This window comes from Silurus aristotelis (genome assembly GCF_946808225.1).
Source record: "Silurus aristotelis genome assembly, chromosome: 12".
Taxonomy (NCBI): Eukaryota; Metazoa; Chordata; class Actinopteri; order Siluriformes; family Siluridae; genus Silurus; species Silurus aristotelis.
In genome coordinates, this window is record NC_139585.1 from 20,254,432 (window position 1) to 20,258,209 (window position 3,778).

Below are 3,778 nucleotides of genomic sequence, written 5' to 3' on the forward strand. Positions count from 1 at the left end.
AGCCGATATTTGATGCAGTCCAACCTCCACCTTGAACCAGTCTGTCGTTCCTACTGGACACTTCACTACTGTCACACTGTCCTCATACATGTCCTGCCCCACCCTCACACACTTCTCTGACACACCTGACCTCCTCATACAATACTAACTAACTGTATGTTACTATAGAATTAAAAATATGTTTGCATGTTTATTAGATTTGCTTTGCTCTGTAATTAAAAGCTTTTGTTATAAAAATTATTGCACAAAGATTTTGTAGTTCTGTAGTACCACCAGTAATATTCTTGATAACACAGAAACAAGGTTTTGCTTGTAATCAAGAACCAGGTTTTTTTCTCAGAAGCAGGTGAAAATAAATAGTGCACAAAATGAAATGCATGAAATTGCAAGCAATCACGTCCATTACAACAGTTAAATAAAAAACAGAACCATTTAAAAATCTGGATACAATGTGTAGAGAGAAATAGTCTTGGACTTCAAAGAAAGGAAAATCCACTACGTGCGATTGTTTGGGTGCTAAGCAATTAAAAAAATAAATAAATAAATAATTTAAAAAATAATAATAAATCATATCCTGAGTCATTATAACTGAGAATGAAGCTTTCTATAAATTTCTATTAACTTTTCATTTAATTTCAATCTGTTCTTTTCTTTCTTCATTAGTGATAAAATTCATCATTTACCCACAACGACAATTCTACTATCACACTTAATTCCATTTGGCTGATTGTATGCATGTGCTTGCAAACATTGATTAGCTAATTTACATTTTATATAGTCAACCAATGAAGCTTTATTTCTATCTTGAAATTTTATTTCCATGGCTATTTCCATTATTTCCATTTTGTTGTTTTCATAGCAAGTTCTTACACTATGTTCAGACAATGTTGATTATGCTGCATATTAATGTATATTTTAGCTGCTCAAGCTAACTAATTAAACCTAAATAAATCAGCCAGAAAAAACATAACTCGCCATGTATGCTCAATAAAGGCACCAAAAGGCTTTGCCACTGTCTTTTAATATTTCTTTACACATTTAATCGACAGGTCAAAATAGACAGAAGTACATAAAAAAAACATGACTCTATTAATTTTTTTTTCTCACATTATATATTTAAAGTTCAAAGATGTGAGTGAGTTACTTATAACTTGACAACTGTTTAAAATTGCATCAGAGTTTTTGCAGCAATGCTCCAATGAATGTATAGTCAGAACCAACCTGGCAATTCTGGTAAATGAAATAATATTTAAAACTTTCTTATTGCGTTGATACTGTAAACATACAAAACAGATGAACTTAATTATAATAAATGTGAATATAGAAATCAGAATTTTGATCAGGTGAAATGTACAACCCTAATTCCAAAAAGAGTGTAAAATGTAATTAAAATAAACCCTTTTATAAACCCATATTTTATTCTTAGTGGAACATAGAAAGTATATCAAATGTTAAAATGAGGAAATGCACCATTTAAAGAAGATTTTAAGGTAAGTTTGTATTTGATGGCATGATATAGTTGGGACAAGGCCATGTTTCCCACTGTGTAGCATCCCCTTTACTTTTAACAACAGTCTGTATATGTCTGGGACCTGTGGAGACCAATTGCTGGAGTTTTGGGAAAGTAATGTTGTCCAATGTGTTTCTAGCTGCTCAACAGTCCTGGGCTTTCTTTGTCATATTTTCGTTTAATGATGCAGAAAATGTTTTCAGTTGGTGAAAGGTCTGGATTTCCAACAGCCCATTTCAGCACTCTGACCTTTCCACAATGAAGCCATACTTTTTAAATAGATGCAGTATGTGATTTAGAATTGTCTTGCTTAAGGCTTAAGCTAAAAAGAAAACGTCATCTGAATGGAAGCATATATAACTCTAAAACCTGTATATACCATACCTTTCAGTATTGACTGTGTCTTTCCAAATGTGAAAGCTACCCATTCCATAGATCCTAATGCACCCGTATACCATCAGAAATGTAGGATTTTAAACTGAGCATTGATGATAAGTCCATTTTAAATGAGCTTTGGCTAGAGAAGATGGCAGCATTTCTGCATTATGTTCACACATTCACTTCTTTTTTAATGAGAGAGCTTTAGCAGTGTAATTAGATGCAAAATGTACCTCCAAGTTCTTTTTAGTAACACTTACTTTTCCAGCCACTTGTTCCCTTGTCCCAACTTTTTTGAGACATGTTGCAGAAATCAAATTCAATATCATCTTATTTCTTTTCCTACTCTCTGTGTTTTTGTTTATCCTTCAAATAAATTATATATAGAACTTTCTAACATGTTTGCATTTATTAAATCTGCAAATCTTGTGGATGCATTCAAAAATATCAGCCAAATTGGAGTCTAGGGGGTGTGGCTCTATGGAACTACTGCCTGGGTTAGAAAGAAAGCACAGAATTGCTCCTTCATCCCAATCTATATATTTTTCTTATGAATGTTGGAGGTCAACAGCAGTCTCAAATAGTCCACGTTAGGATTTTTGTTAATAGTCTGATGAGGATTTGGGGGGAAACATGCAACTGTATATAGATTGTTTTGCTCATGCATAAGTTTTTGTACTTGTATCTGGCAGCTGGCAGGTTCATAACTCCTAAATGTTGGAAAGTGGACATTTTTGTCAAAGACGACCATTTGATAGTGCACTTAACCCTGAAATGATCGGCGCTGTGCTCTGCTGAAGTTAAATTAGGCGTTCCTTATGTGAACTGCATTACTTTTTAGTAAGTAAGACTGAGAGTGACTAATGAAAGACAGAACACAATACTGTATGAACTCTTCAAATCAGGCTCTAAACTTGCAACGTGTCCACGACACATACTTTCAAATGATGCCAAGTCGTTCTCTCTCTCTCTCTCTCTCTCTCTCTCCCTCGCTCTCTCACAAACACACATACTTAGTCTTACATGTTACATATTTAACATAAATGCTTGCAATCATTAAAATCTTTGAGATGATGGTTGCCCCATTTTGTTCAAATGTGATTTATTTTCATTTATTGAAGTTTTACTGAATGAATAATAAATGGATGTTGAGAAGCACACAAAAGCAAATGAGGATCGACATAATGTAAAAGAGGAATATCTTGATCATAGACACCTTTTTTTTCTCTTTAATAAAGGGAGTTGAAAAAGACTGCAAAAAAGGCCAAGAGAGAAAGTTAAGTGACTACACTTCAATTAAATGCCAAACTCTACGTCAGACTAATTTCTGCTATTCGAACGACCTAAAAACAGTCATTAGTAAGTAAATGGTAGGGTCAACATCTACTTCAGAACAGTAGAAAGAGGTGGATTAAACAGATCCACCTTAAACACAAGAGCTCTGTGTAATAGCATGGAATCTTATAACAGTATGTTTCACTGCTCAGTTGAAAGTAAAGCCAAAAAAAAAAAAAAAAAAAAAAGTTTTATGAGATATGAATACAACATTGGTTTTTGAAAACAATGCATAGGCAAAGAAAATACAAAAACTATATCGATGCAAATAAAATAATGATAATAAAATATGCAATAGATTTCAATGTTAGGTTTGCATCCATTGTTGGCCTTGTGTAAGATAACATGGAGATGAACGTGTTCATGCACTCCATGTTAAATTCCATGTAAGAAACTTCCACCTCATCACCAAAAACCACTCAAAATGTCCACGTTGTCCTGCAAATGAGCTCTTTCGACATGGTTTTATTCTTTCTTGGCGAAGGAGGGTCTCTCTCTCTCTCTCGCTCTCTCTCTCTCTCTCTCTCTCTCTCTCTGTTGAACATGCTGAGGATG